This window comes from Vicugna pacos, chromosome 15 (genome assembly GCF_048564905.1).
Source record: "Vicugna pacos chromosome 15, VicPac4, whole genome shotgun sequence".
In the NCBI taxonomy this organism is placed as follows: Eukaryota; Metazoa; Chordata; class Mammalia; order Artiodactyla; family Camelidae; genus Vicugna; species Vicugna pacos.
In genome coordinates, this window is record NC_133001.1 from 42,319,812 (window position 1) to 42,335,463 (window position 15,652).

A 15,652-nucleotide genomic window follows, 5' to 3' on the forward strand; every position below is an offset into this window, starting at 1 on the left:
AAACAATTTTATGGTTACCAAGGGAAAGGGGGTGGGAAGGGATAAATTTAGGAGTTTAAGATTTGCAAAGGTTAACCACTATATATAAAAATAGATAAAAAAATTTCTTCTGTATAGCACAGGGAACTATATTCAATATCTTGTAATAACCTTTAATCAAAAAGAATATGGAAATGAATATATGTATTTATATGCATGACTGGGACATTATGCTGTATACCAGAAATTGACAAATTGCAACTGACTATACTTCAATTAAAAAAAATTCCTTCCTCACCTTGTGCCATTCAGCTGCTGGCAAACAAGAGCTTCTCGTGTTCAAGAGGGTAAGGTTTCTTATCTAAGAAATTCTTTTAGAGGATTTATTTTAAAAGAACACAGGACCAGAAGCTAAGGAACATGAATTCTAATCTTTGTTCTGTCCCTTGGAAAGTCATTTCAACTCTTCAGACCTCAGTTTCATACTCAGTGGGGGCATTGGATCAGTGGTTCTCATTCCTGAGGGTGTATCAGTCACCTGTGCTCCTTTTTAAGACCCAGATGCCAGGGGTGAGCCTCAGAATCTGTGCAGTATCCCTCCCAATTTTCTATAAAGAAGCATTTCAAATATATCAAAAAGTTGAAAGGACAGTATTATGAACAAACCATATACCCAATTCAACAAATGTTAAGATTTTGCTATGTATGTTGATGTATATTGAATTTTTTTAAATATGTGTGAATACATAAATATATATGTATGTGTATACATGTATTATTTATATATATATATGTATATAAAATTAGGATTTTTGGCTAAGCTGTGTAAAAGCAAATTACAGACATCACAACCTTTCACTCCTAAATATTTAAGTATGTATGTCTGAAGAATAAGATCATTATAACTACAATACTATTTTTATTCCTTAAAAAATTAATAGTCTCCTAATACCTAAGCCATAGTCAAATTGTCTTTTATAGCTGGTTTCTTCAAAAACAGTATTCAGCCAAGGTTCATACATTACCTTTAGTTGTTACTAATTAACTAAATGTTGTTTTCTCTTAATCAATATTCAGAGTAAGAAATTAGCATCAGAGTCACTTCCAATGGTGACAAAGAGGTTTTCCCCCTTTCTGTAATTTTCTTCGACTTTTTAGCATCACTATAATGGTTTTTTATTCATTGTTTTACAATTAAACATGGTTATTATTCTTTTTGATGTTCGAATTTTCCCAGAGTACATCATTAGGAGTCCCTTCAAGCTGGTCCAGTGTTCTTTTGACATACCTCCTTCCTTGCTGTCAACAGCTGTCTCAGGTTAACCTTGTGCTTTCCCTGGCCGAGACCTGGAATCAGCCATTTGTCCAAAGTACTGTGGTTCCCTTTTGTAGAGTGATATGTAGAAGCCATGGTCTAAGCCACAGCACTGGACTAGATTTTAGTGGATTTCAAGCTTTATTTTAAACCATGGAATCTTCGTTCAGATGAAATCTATCTCAGGAGCTCACAGTGTAAAGTAAAGCTTCATCTCTCAAGAGATATCCTTAGAATCTCGGACTCCACGGGTCACAGAAGCTCTGGACTACGGGATGGACACATTCTCTTCCAGCTCATTGCTCTGGATTCCAGTTTGAGGGCTCAAACCCCACCCGCAGGGCCTTGCAGCCTTTTGTCTTCCCACACTATCTGACCATGGAGAGACCTGGTCTAGGCAGAAGAGAGCCCTGTAGGCACCTTAGCAGCAGCAGGACAGCCTGGAGCAGAAGCCCATTCGTGACCTGTGCTGCCTCAGAGACAGGAAACAGCGCTTCAGAAACAATTCAGGACCACAGTTACAGAGTATCTGCCATAGACTGAATATTTGTGTCACCCCCAAAATTTATATGTTGAAACCCCAATGTGATGGTGTTTGGAAGTGGGGTCTTTGGGAGGTCATGAGGGCAGAGCCCTCATGAATGGGATTAGTGTGCATGAAAAAACAAAAACAAAAACCCAGAGAGCTCCCTTACCCCTTCACTGGGGCCTGCTCTTCCCAGAAGAGTATCAGTTCCTTTCCGGGTGAAGTCTCTCCTACCCTCCACTCCCCACCCCACATCTCCTTTCCCCAGATTCCTCTCAGAGCACCTATCAGGCTGCCTGCACTCCTTGGTTCACTGGCTGCCTCCCCACTGGCATCCAAGTCCCTTGAAGGCCACAGCTTCTTATTCTTTATGTATTATTCCCCTACCTCCCCTACCCCCAACCCCAAGCAGGCGCTCCTAACACAAGGCAGTTACCCCACTCACTTTGACTAACATGAGCTGAGAACCTTTTGTGCCAGGGAACACTACCTCCAGCCTCTCTCTGTCTCTTCAATCCTACCTCCCCTCCCAGACCCACTTGAGACAGGTAGAGTGGGAGGAACCAGGAGAAGAACAGAAGCAAAGGCACAGAGATGCCTAAAAAATGAGCAGTGAGCATTATCCTTCTGGAGCTTGAGTGTGTGAAGAAATGAGTGTGGTGACCAGAAGGATGGCTGGGGCTAGGTAACCAGGAAGGAGGGAACCAGGATGTTATAGTTGGGGGCGAGGCCTTGGTTCTGTGGGCAGTGGGGAAGTTAAGTGGTGTGATCAGATCTCTCTTGTGGTAGCATCTGAAATCACACCATTTTCCTGACTAATTGGGAGAGGCAAGGACTCTCCCACCCCACCAAACACAACATTTCCAAGTCCCCTTCACTTGTGAAGCAACAAGAGGCACTTTCTCTGCTCTACATGTTAATGCCTGTCTATTTAGTTAACGCACATATTTCGTGTTTCCTTAATAGTTGGTAAGTTCTTCCTGCTTATTATCTTAGATCAGTCTTTCTTGAGGGAGAGAAAGGGAAGGAGAAAGTTGTCATAAAAACTTTTATGAGAATCTGCTAAAACCTATAACTGAGTTTTTCCAAGAAATGCACATATGCCCATCCAGAAACAATTTTACCAGGACTTTCCAGTGGTTCTCAATCTAGGCTGCACATCGGAATCACCTGCAAAGCTTCATAAACTACTAATGCCTGCCTCCCACCCCCAGAATTTTTGATGTACTTGATCTGATTGCAGTCTAGACATCAAGGCTTTTTTTTTCTTTTAATTCCCTCGTTTACACTAAAATCTCTAGTGTACACTCAAGATTTTAAAGTATTGGGCTAGGGATTTGTGGACTCTGAGTTAAGGTCCCTATCATAGACCATAAGTTCCAGGTGTATCCACTTCACTTTGATGGTGAGCAGCACCTACCTGTGTAGGCGGGGAGGGGAGAACATAGCCAATTCAAAAGAATGAGGAAGTCTTGAAACTGTAAGCGAAGACAAGAGATGCTCACATACATTGCAGAGGCTGCAGAACACTTAGCAAAAGAGGCACTGAAACAGAAGACAAAGAGCAGGAAGCGTACTTGCCTTTCTGAAAGATGGATGGAAGTCCAGCAGACACCCCTCCCACCCACACACTTCACCTGCCCAGAGAAGAGCCGCAAACATTATCAAAGGGCTGACAGAATCAGTCTTGGGGGAAAGTCAGTCAATTAAACCTGTGGTTTGGTTGGTGTATGACATAGTGGGGAGAGGGTGGCATCTGTGGGTGCTGAAGTAAAGCAGCTGTGAGGGTGTGGAGGTTTGGAGGTAATGGGCTGCAACTCTCAGCTGGAGGAGAGGAAGATTTGGGGTGTGGCCAAGGCAAGGTCATCGTGAGGAAAGGGGGCAGGGAAAGGCTGGGCTGCATCCCAGTAGCAGGAGAGGCAGCTTCAGTGGAAGAACCTGGAGTAAGGCTCCAGCAGGTCCTAGCCATGAGACCCTGCGCAAGGACTTGGCCTATTTCTTACCTGGGACTTGTGGGACAGTAACTCCAGAGGAGCCCACAATCTCGGATTTTATCATCAGATCACCTCTGAGGCTTTTTCCACCACAAAGTCCCCTGAGCCTAGGAAAGTGCCCTCTGAAAATGCTCCTTGAGGTTTTCAAACCTAGTATCCATCAGAATCACCTGGGGTGCTCCCCGCCAAATTATATGACTCGGTTGGGGGTGGGGGCCCACGGGGAGTCTCTAATTCTCACCTGGTGCTTCTTATGGTGCACATGCTTTGGGAATCACTGTTCTAGATCACTGTTTCTCAACTCCTGGGTTTCTACCAAATTCACCGATGGTGCTGACGCTGCTGGCTGTACATCCTTGCCACTCAAAGTGTAATCCAGGCAACATCCCTAGCAGCAGCAGCAGCATCGTTTAGGAGCTTGTTAGGAATTCAGAATCTCAGACCCCACCCGAGACTCACTGAATCAAGATCTGCAGCCCCAGGTGATTTGTGTGCACACTGAAGTTTGAGAAAGATTGTTCTAGAAGAAGCGACTTACTGATTAGGGAACCAACGTTGAAACCTGGGAATGTGAGGACAAGACTCAGTCTCTTTAGACAGAGTCGAAGTTAGAGCAGGGCAAGGATTTTCATCTGTTTTAGTTACTACCATATTTGTGGGCCTGGCTCAAAAGAAATATTTGTCAAGTGAAGAGTCCAGTTTCTGGGGTCAGGAACCACCAGGACTTGATGCCTACTACTAGGGTCAAGGTCTTTCTAGCCCTCCGCCCAGGACAAGATCAGTTCTGATGCTGGCACAGAGAAGAGCTCATGGCCTCGTGAGGCAGGAATGTACTACGTTGTCTCGTCTCTGACGAATAAAAGGCTACATGGAAATGCAGCCAAGAAAACACACTGGCCTTCCCCAGTAGGTCTGCCACAAGAACCTGGGGCTTAGCCAGCCACTGGGGTATGGGCGGCCAGAGGAGCCTCAGCTCCAGAAATAACAGCTCACCTGTTCTGGAGGATTCCACGAAGCTGCCTCAAATAATTTTATAACCTGTAGAATTTAATACAGTCAGCATCAATTCTAGTACTCCCCTCTTCCATTTAAAACAGTTGTCAGTAAGAACTATCCCAGGGTCAAAGGCAACCAGTATGGCTCTTGTGGGTTAAGTACAAATTCCATGTGATATACGCAGGCTGGGGAAATATTAAGTCCTACAATGGACAAGTCGTGTTTGTTATTAACTAGCCTTAGAGGAACAGATCAATAATTCATATTTGAAATGATTTTTATTCCTTGTCTTCTGGGGTGCCAGTCTAGAAGAGAAAACATTTCTCTTTGTTTTTCCTACATATAGCATTATCCAAACTTTCTGGATAACTCTGACAACAGAAGTTAGGATTTCAGCCCAAATAAATCCATTCTCATCCTGCCCTAGGAACAAACTGGCCTGCAGATTTCTCACAGATTCTTTAAAACTCCAGATCCTTTTTCCTAATGATTATTTTAAATATAATGTGTGAACATGACAGAATACTTTCTAAAGCAGTGTCATTTTATTGTCAGGCAATTTCATTTGCTTGATTCCCACAAGTCAACTGAGTAAATAGTAATTGTGCATTACCAAGGGCTCATCCATGTGTGCCCCAGCTGGGGTCCACCTTTAAGGTAAAATGAAATGACCAAGTGAGTGGTCATACCAGTCATGGCAGTTTCCGTGAATAACTATTTTCAAAGAAACAATCATTTTCCATCATGGCTTCTTCCCCTCAACATTATCCTCAACCTGATTTCTAACTGCCCCAGAGAAGCTGGTCCCACAGACGGACAATCCTGTGAATGTCTCTGCAATGTCTCCAGGAAAGAAGGTTCTTGCCCAGCATGCAGTCCCCCAAGTTGCCAAGTGCACAGGAGGAGGGAAATGAAATCAGACATTGTACTCAATGGCTGCCCGACAAGTGATTTAAACTCCTGTACTCCACTGTCCTGCTATAAACTGGTGTGAGTGTATCATTTCACCTCTCTTGGCTTGGGAAAAGAATGGCTAATTAACTTTCTCGGTTGCTTTGGAATAGCATTCAATGGCGAGTTGCCACAGTCATGCAAATTCCCAGTCTTTTAGAGCCATTTTTGAATGGGTCTATGTTTCTTTTTGTTGACTGAGAGAGAGAGATGGCAAGTTGTCATGTCCACAATGATGACCTAACTTGAGCTCCTGTGGTTTGGGATCCTGCCTGCCTGTGTTTCACCCTGTTTTGCCTCCAACGCAGAAGCCTACGTCTCTAGCCAGGAGATTGTGGTTAGTTTCCTGGCCTCTGACCGAGGTGGAGACACACCTGCACCCCTGAGGGAGGGAGAGCCTGTGGAGGGTCTGTGAGGCCAGGGCTGAGTCATTCAGCCGGGAGACATGTCAAATGGCATTAGAACATCAGTTTGGCATTTAAGGAGCAAGGGCCCACACAAAAATTCTTCTATATGTTAACAATCTAGTCCATCTTCAAACTAAACCAAGGAAAGAGACTGAAGTTTGGTATCAGCATTGAAGTTTTCCCTTCATGTGAAATCACCCCCAAAGAAACCTCAACTTCACCCACAAATCCAAGGACCACCACCTGATAATATTCATCCCACAAGCCCCTCTCTACCCTCCCTACACTTCATAGTACTGTTCCAAGACCATGCAAATTCAGAAACCCCCACTGCAAGTCATCATCTTGGATTTTTCTACCCAAATCACTTTCCTCTCTTAGAAAATTGTTTGAAATATATCTTGAATAAAGCCTGAGCCTTCTTCCTCCCTTATGAAGTTCCATCTTCATGTGGTGTCCTATTCAAAAGAAACATAAGTTGAACTCCTAATGTCTTAAAAATCATGTGAATCTTTGAGCAGTTTCTTGATGAAGAGGCCATTTTTCTCACTAGGAGTCCCACTTAAAAGCCTACCCAGGCCATTCTTTCTCCAGAGAGTAGCTTCCTGCTTTTTCTTATGTAGATTAATTTAGCCTGTTTGATTTCTACCATCCTTCCATCCTAAGCCATCACCAATCCAGCCATAAGAAATGGGGGGCCAGGCAGCTCGGAATCCTCCCATAGAAAACTGGAAGGGAAGATAGGCTATAATAACTTGTGCCACAAAAGTCTTCATTCCAGAAGGGAGAACAGGGACAGGGAAGGAGAAGGATGCCTGCAGCACTGTTAGCATCCGAGAGACTTTCTGCATCCTCAAGACGGTAGCCTCCTGAACAGGCTGGGTTCAGCACGGCTGCCCTGATGCTCACCAGCAGGCGGGAGGCAGGCAGCGAGAACTTGGGACCCTCCATAAGGTCCTGGGACAACTTTACCCAAACAGGGGTAATCACAACCATCTGCATATGTTTGTCTCTCTGTGAAGCAAGAGCTTTAAGGATTCAAATGGTTTTGATGTGATATGATGTACGGCCAAAAGAGAAAAGTCAGGATCCACATTAAAATTTGATTTTCATTCCAGTAAGCCATTCCAAATGAAGAAGGCAAAGCCTTTCAAAAGATGTCTTCTATGGTTTGGAATAATTGGGTCCAGTTTAATCTGGTGCACGACAAAGTTAAAGAGCTACGGGACAGCTCCAAGTGTGTTTTGCAGTTTCCAGAGTTACTAATTATCTCCATGACATAAAGGTTAATGAGATAAAACATATATAAATCAAGCCGATGGCTGATTCAAGAAGAAAGACCACCAGCTCCTGCTCCACCATGAAAACACTATAATTTCACTCTTCCAGGCTGTCCTTTTGATTAAATTTGATTATGTATGAATATATACAAATGGATAATTATAAAATTCATACTTACATTATAACTACCTTGCCCAAAGTCGCTTTCTAAATTTATTCAATACCAATAAGAAAATAAGTCAGTTGTTCACTATTAAAATGAACTGATTTGATGATGAAAGGTTTGGGAGTGACCCTTCTCAAAGAGCAAAAGGCTATATGTTATACTCAAAAAATATGTTCCTTAAAATTTGGACATAAAATGAACTCCAGAAAATAAAATTATGGATTTTATTGACTGAAGGTACAGAGCAATTAGGGGTTTAGAGAACATTCTGATGGATCTTTTGTAACTTAAAGGATTCTATCCAACTTAAATTCTCTATTTGTATATGTGGGGTTTTCAGATGTTTATGAGCCTAGGCTCCAGAGTCAGAGGACCCAGGTTAATATACCTTGGTTCTACCACTTGCTAGCCCTTGTGTCCTTGGGCAAGTTACTTAAACTTCTGTGCCTCAGTTTCTGCATCTGTAAAATGGGGATGATAACAGACTATGTCATAGGGTTTTCATGAGAATAAAATGTGATAATTCATATAAATCACTTAGCACAGGGCCTGGCACATAGTAACTGCAATGTAAATTATGATTACGAGGGACATAGGGCCTAACTGTACTTAGTCTTTCCTTCTTGTGCCGTTCACAAGATATGTACAGTTTTGAAGTATGGGTTTAGTAAGACAAAATTCTTTGCAATTTACAATGGAAGTGCTCATTATCAAGCTAGTTTGAGTGATATTTTGCAATTTTCCTTTTGTCAAGGACTTGACACACCTTCTCTTCTTTCCCTCTCACAGAATTTTTTTTTAATTAAAAGATTAAGAGTTATTGTGTCTGGGGCATCCAGATCCCTGGAAGATGGGAAGTAGCCCTGAGTCTCATTTATATTTGATAGACGAGGACTTCAGTAGAAATGGCCTTCCCAAGGGCATATTTTGAGGCTTTGGCAATACAGAGGAAACGTCCAGATCTTCTAAAGCTCTCTCCTCCTTCTGACTGGATCCATTTCCTCCTGGAAGAGCTCGTGGGAAGCATGGTCTGGTGGGAGCAGATTCTCAGAACAACTATTTTACTTCTGGATGACCCCACAGTGTGTGCGTGGGTGTGGGTGTGGTATATATACTTGTGCGTGTACACATTCCTAGCCAGCAAGGATATTGTCTTCAGCTGCAGGTTAAAGAGCACCACGAGTAAATGGATGTGGGTAAACCCTAACACAAACTATCAATCACTGGCTCTGATGAGCAGAGAGTGGACCCCATTTAAGTTATAAGGAGAGAAAAGGAAGCTGAAACTCTGCGAAGAGCAGGACCTTGCTGCTGCAGCCTGGTTGGCCCGGCTAACCAAACTTTGCTTAGTCTTCGAAGAACACAGGTTTGTGTCTGTCTGTTGCATCAGCTGCTACCCATCTGCCCTTCCCTGCCCCACCCTGGAAAGTGGTAAGGAGAGCTACGTAACAGCCTGTGAGGCAACCACTCAGGGGGAAAGTCTGGGGGAGGCTGTCTCACTCCTTCCAGCCAGGCCCCACCCAACAGGCACTCCTCAAATCTAAGTCCACAAAGAGAAAGTACTCATCTGGCCCAGAGTCCTCCCCACTGTCCTGACACCGACTGCATGCACTCCTCTTTACCTCCACTTGGGCATTGTGTGGTGATGGATAGGGCCTCTGAGCCTTCTGTTTTGGCCAAGGTGGGCTCCAGAATCTCTGAATGTTAAGGCTAGGAGAACTCAGAGGGCATCTGAAACAACACCCCCATTTTACAGGTGATAAAATTGAGGCCCAGCAAACAAAATGACTTGCCAAACTGCCCACAGCTAGATTGCATCAGCTCATTCAGACTACAGCTCACATCTCTTTTCTGTACAATCTCAGGAGCAACCAAAAGACCAAGGTGTTTGGGCTTGGCCAATGTTTGAATGCAAAACAACACTGGAAATGAGTGCTCTGTCAACTGTGAAGTCATATAAGCTTGAGAGTAAGATGCTTAGGAGATTCTAAGGAGTGCGGTTGAAATCCATACTGAACAGATGCAGAATAATCCCTTAACCGACGTCTTGCAGGAGAGCAGCCCAGTTTCAGGCTGAGCTGGGACAGGAGCAGACTGCATTCTGAAACAGTCCCAGAAAGTCTAACCTACACCTCGGTCTTGTCCAGGCCTTCAAGCCCTCTGGATCCTGGCAGGTCTCAGGGCCACTGAGGCAGGTCCGCAGGTTCCAAGTTGAACTCAACTACCAGGCCCACCATGGGGGTTCAGGACGGGCAAAGACAGCAGCCATCAGCAGAAGGTGTTAACACAGGTCTCCAGGGTACTGGGCTGAGATCAATTACCACTGACAATGTATGCTGATTTAAAGGGTATATTAGAAGCTGCAGCTACACACAAATTCACATACATATTTTTTCAAAAAACCATTCTTCTGAGGTATGATTGACATAAAAAAAACTGAAGATATTTAATGCAAACAATTTGATGAGTTTGGAACACACACACACACTCTTTATTAACAGGTAGGACCATAGATGCTCAATCCAAGAGGTAGCTACCTTCCTGGGTCACATGCAAGCCTCACTGAACTTCAGCTGATGAAGACTCAACACGGGCTCCTGCTCTTCCTGGGGCCTTGCTTCATAATCACCTTCTTTGGCTTTTAACCCAAGGGCTGCCAGCAACACTTGATGTCCTGCATTTTTTAGACTTTTTCCTGGACCTTAGAAACCTCAGGCTGAAAGTCTGTCTCTGAGCATGATGCTGATCTGACAGACACTGGGCTATTTACGTGACATGTGTGTTTTTGCTGAAGGCGATGTGTACTTTGACCAACTTCTAACACTGTTCATGTTCTCACGGCCCCTCCGGACTTGAGAGCTCAGACGTGTTCTCTTGCTGACACCCAGGTCCTGAGTGGTTAAAATTCTGCAAAACACCTTTTTGATGCAGGACTCTACTTTTACAACGCAATTATTTGCCTTGAATTTTCGTCATCATCTCAAAGGGGCAAGAGGCAGTCTTCCTTCTTCCCAGCCTGCTGTAGACAGGTTTTCCAGCTGCCAGTTAAATGCTGGGCCCCACCGGGTACCCAATGGCACAGCCCCACCCACTATTAGTTGTGCTCCAGGGAGAGTGCTCAGTCCACATGAAAATGGTAGGATAGGGCTTCAGTGTGTCCAGGGGGGCTCCCCCATTAGGCCACCAAGCCCCTGGTGCACCTAGGAAGTCATCCTGACACATCGCCCCTCACCCTTCCTCGGTAAGTAAGCAAGGGCCTGTGAATTGGGCAAACCCATAAAGAGAAGCAGGAAATGCACCTGAGCTCACAGAGGGACTGGGACACGGTCTCATGAACAAGAGGGTCTGGCAGAGTTGTAGCGGGGAAGCAGGTGACAGGAGAAAGACCAGGGAAAAGGCCCGTGTGAGGAGCCTCAGGCAAAGGAAGGGGTTCTAAATCAGTATCAAATGATTTTCTATTTTTTGCCTAATAAAGTTTCATGAGTCAACTTGAATGTTTGCTCTCACTTTCAGCTCCTAAGGAAGAAGACAGAGGATAGCTGGTCCAGGGATTTGGAATTTGGAAACCGATCAGTTTCCAAGTATGGGAAAAATTCATTAAAAATGAGCACTCGTACTCTGTCTGCATTCCATTCCTGGTGTAGACAACAGTTTATTCCAAAGGAGAGTTGAATAATAGAATGTAAAGGGAAATTAGAGGTGAGATCATTTAGTCAACATCCTCATTTTACAGGTGAGAAAACTGAGGCCCAGAGAGGTGCTCAAAGTCACCATCAATAATTGCAGAACTAGTGGGACTAGAACTCTGACTCCTAACTCCCAGCCATTGCGTTTTCTTCCCTTCTACTGGACCTGCTAGGTTTCCATCCCCGCTGCCATGATTGTTTAGGGGTAAAAGTTTGCCTTGGAGCTCCCTCCTCTGGCTCTGGGCAGCCAGTGGAGTAGTTATGATGTATGTCTGGGTTCTTAAAACTAGCAACGGAATCACCTGCAGGTGGTTAAAACACGGATCACTGGGCCCACTCTAGAAGTTTCTGATTCAGTAGGTCTGGGATGGGGCCCAATAATTTGCATGGCTAACAAGTTCCCAGTATCCCAGGATACTGATCTGTTGATTCAAAGACCAATTATTGAGAATCTCTGTTGTAGGCAGGGATCTTGTGGCTCTTGCAGCAAGAATGCCCGAGTTCAACTCCCAGCTTTGCCATGCATGTCTCATACTCTTGAATATGATGCTGCTTCATCTCTTGGCATCTCGGTCTCTTCATCTTATGATGGTAACTACAATAACCACCCAGAAGGTTAATGTGTGAAATAAATAAATCAGATGTAAAATTACCTGAGGAGTGCCGTACTGATGCTGTGTGAACACACAGACTGACAGATAAATGACTCTTGTCTAGAGAGAGAGCGTACTGTGGGCCAGGAAATGTCCATGGTAACACCAGCACTCTCTTAATGTTCCTCAAAAATACCACAGATCCAACAGAAATGATGTTCGCTCCTATACCAACATTGCCTGAGGATTTACTAGGGCCTGGCACCGGTTTACAAAGGTGAATAACACAGTCCCTGCCCTAGAGGAGCAACTAGGAGGAAGATAAACATGCAAATCCTAGTAATTACCCTACTGGGTGATGAGCCAGGGAGGGAACCCTATGCCTTGGAGCACAGAGCAACCAACCCTGTCTGGGGAGTCAAGTAAGGCTTTGAAGTGGCAGCTGACTTTTGAGTAGGGTCTTGAAGGATGAATAGGAGTTCTTTGAGAAGAGAAATAGCAGCGGGCACTCCAGACAGAGAAAACAGAATAAGCAAAGTAGCCACAGAGGTGTGAACATGCATAACATGTCCCAGGGAACAGCAGTGGTTCTGTGGAGCTGGAGCTCAGTGGGTCTGGGAAGAATAGCAGGAGAGGGGGTTGGCAAGGAAGGCCAAGGCAAGATTCTGCAGAATCCTAGATGCCAGGCTGAGCAGTCTAGACCTGACCGTGAGTCTGATGAGAAGCCGCTGGGTGACACCCACCTCCTCCCTGGCGGTGTCCTTGGAAAAAAATCCCTAATGAATCCCCAGATGAAGATTTATGAGCCAAAGGCCTTCACCACCACCCTCCTCAGCTCCCCCCAGTGCCTGCCAGCCTCGCCTGCCAGGAAGCCAAGCCCAGAAACGCCTCCTGAACTGGGCGGGGGCCCTTGGGAACCTGGAAGGAGCAAGGGGCAGCCTCTTACCTCTTACCTTCATCAGATAGGCGGCACTTTCCCAAAGGTTTCCTCATTCCCTCTCCCCATGGGTGTGGAGTCACCAAGAGAACAAAAAGGGTGTTATCTCAGGCTAAGAAGTTTGGGGAGGGGAGGGGAGGAGGGAGGTGTGGGCGCCTGTGGAGGTAGGAGAATGAGCGGGCAGGCAGGCAGGCAGGCAGGCAGGCAGCGCTGATGCAATCTGAGAAGAGGCCTGCAGAGACCTACACCTGGGGAGCCAGCCCCCTGCCTCACTGACCTCGCGGAGGAGAGTCTGGGGAGCTGGAAGAGGCCTGAGAGGTCGTCTATCCCAAGTGCCTCCTTTAACGATGAAATAACGAACACTCAGAACACTCAGCGGTTAGGCAAACTGCCCGTGACTGCTGGCTGCCGCCGTTCCTCTCTCCCACATCTGACTCCAAGATGTAAAGTCCCAGTCTTGGGAAAACTGGTGGTTTCTGTGTCCACTGACCTCCCTCCCTCTTCCTGAGTCTCTCCCACAGTCCCCTGCCAGCCAAGTCCCTGCCCTTCTGTCAGACTCAGGCTTTTGTTTCTAAGTAAGTAGTGACTAAAATGTGTAGAAAGTGGTCCCTACTATTTTGAAAACTGCAATGGTGAGAAAAAGGGACAAACTGCTATTCTAAACTGCGTGGGTTGAGGTTTTTATCCAGTTCCTCTATCTCCTGTGGAGGTGGAAGCAAATTGCTCTTGTGGGAATAATCCATTTTGTTTTTAGGAAAATATTTTAATAAGACTTTGGGTTATGCAAGGATAAAACTTAAACCTATTCTGGAAAAAAGACAATGCAATTCAGAACAATGTGAAGCAACAGGCTCTCCGTTGTAACTGTAAAAGGCCGTTTTCTTTTGGAATGAGTGGCAACTCTTCAGGGTTGGGGAGTTTTGTTAATGCTGCAGCCTGGCCTTAGGTGTGCTTTGGGGAGTTGAGGGAGGGGCCTGTGTCCCCAGTGGGAGAGAGAGCCGGATTGAGCAGGTGACTGGCAGGAAGGGCAGCCCAGTCTGTGGAGAGTTCTCATAAACACTGGAGGAGGGAATCCCAGAAAGAGAATCCCAGAAAGAGCTGTTTCTCTTTCCTTGGGGGTTGTGATCTGTTCCTCTCTCTGGCAGGGCTACAGAAAAAAACCACTGAGCTCCTTCTAAAAGACTACAAAGTCAAGTAGAATTTGCACATCCACCCCAGCCCTCCTGCCATAGCCAGCCCAGAGCACTTCCGAGAGAGCAGAGCCTCACCCATCTCCGCACTCTGTTCTTTGATGAGGACTAACGTCTGATGGGATATGGACAAAACCAACAGAACCTCTCAGTTCCTAAATGTTTTATTTTGAAAAAATTTTTTCTAAGTACTTTACTTTGAAAAGGTTAAAAACTTTATTTCAAAAAAGTTGTTCTAGGAAACTGGATCATCCTGGGATTAAGGATGCACATCCTGCTAGGCATAGTGAAATAACTAGGTTTGAGACAGTGACCAAGGGAAAGAATAAATAGGCACTAGGGGGTTAAAGGACTTCTGTCTTATATTACTGTAAAAATTACACTAATCTATTATTTAGATAATAATATATTATAAACATATTACTATGTATGTATGTTATTTTATAACATAAGGATATTATAAGAAAATTAAAAACAATCATTTAAAACTGAAGTCTGTTAATATAAATGTAATATACTACTTTATATAAAATATAAATACACAAATGTGTAAAAACCATAAATATCACCAGTTATCCTATCACCAAAAATTAATTGATGTTAACATTTTTGGAATACTGCCTTCAGATCAGCCTCTACGCATATAAATAAATAAGCATATAAATAAATAAACAAACAACTAGACATATTGAACATCCACCCACACTTATTTTAAAATTGCAATGGAAAAAGGACATGCTCCTTTTCCAGTAGGTCTACCAATAGTCCCAGGACCAACTCTCATTGGCCCACCTTGGGCCATGTACCTATTCCTGAGTCTAGAACCCAGAAAAGCCAATTCAACTTCTGAGATAGTTTACATGAACTAAATACGTACTTTTTGGAGTTGGTATACCTCATAAATGAGACCATGCATGTGAGAGTTTTTTGCAAATGTAAGTAATTATTAAAATCATTATTTATATATATTATTATCATCACTACCCTTTCCCCATCATCCTTCTTCCTCTCCTTTTCCTGCTTTATCTTTTTTTTCTGCTTTTTCCTCTTCCCACCAAGTCTCTATCATGTCTGGGCTAACCAGGCTGTGGTGGACTGATGAGGAGACCAAGTGTTATTTATAGCAGTGTTTTCTCGGGCAGTGGAGTGTGGTGATATGAGAACACACCATTTAAGGGATACTTCTATCTCTCACTGCAGCCAAAGTGGCTTCTGAGAACTTTGTCTACAGTGAGGAAGAATGTAGAGAACGCACTCCTCTCTCCCAGCAAAGGCAAGCCCTGCCTTTTACACCCAGTTAACCATTTAGGCATAGATTTTGGCAGAATAGGAGTGTGTTACTCAGGGAGTACCTGGGATGATGCATTCCTGTCAGTAAACCTCCAGAGGGACATTTCAGCTGGAGAGAGACCAGAAAAATACAAGGAAGCAAAAGCCTGGAGAGCAAAAGAATATGAAAACGAATATATGTATGTATATATATGACTGAAACATTATGCTGTACACCTAAAATTGGCATAACACTGTAAATTGTCTATACTTAAAAAAGCTTAATATAGATACAGATGGTTACATATGGAAATATTTACAGATATGTGTATATACATCGGTTACTATACACACATCTATTT